Genomic DNA, 418 nt, shown 5'->3' with positions numbered 1-418 from the left:
AGAGACAGAGAGAGAGAGAGAGAGAGAGAGAGAGAGAGAGAGAGAGAGAGATGGTCGATGACTTGGCAGGCAAAGGAAGCATTTTCACCAAACTGTTTTTCTATCATGTTTTCCTACACCTAAGAAGAAGAATGAATTTAAAGAAAACACAGAACCAAACATATAGTGGTGTAAACTATCGTTCAGAACGTTTGGAAGTTTTTGGAGGAAGTCTCATTGCTCACCAAGGCTGCATTTATTTGATTAAAATATAGTAAAAACAGTAATATTGTGAAATATTATCACAGCTTAAAATAGCTGTTTGTGGATATATATTAAAATGAATTTTGAAAAGCTGAATTTTCAGCATCATTACTCCAGTCTTCAGTGTCACATGATCCTTCAGAAATCATTCTAATATGCTGATTTGCTGCTCAAT

The sequence above is a fragment of the Sinocyclocheilus rhinocerous genome, unplaced genomic scaffold (assembly GCF_001515625.1).
Source record: "Sinocyclocheilus rhinocerous isolate Xijiao unplaced genomic scaffold, SAMN03320098_v1.1 scaffold904, whole genome shotgun sequence".
Lineage (NCBI taxonomy): Eukaryota > Metazoa > Chordata > Actinopteri > Cypriniformes > Cyprinidae > Sinocyclocheilus > Sinocyclocheilus rhinocerous.
The sequence above is the reverse complement of the archived record's forward strand: the minus strand, read 5'-3'. Positions refer to the sequence as shown.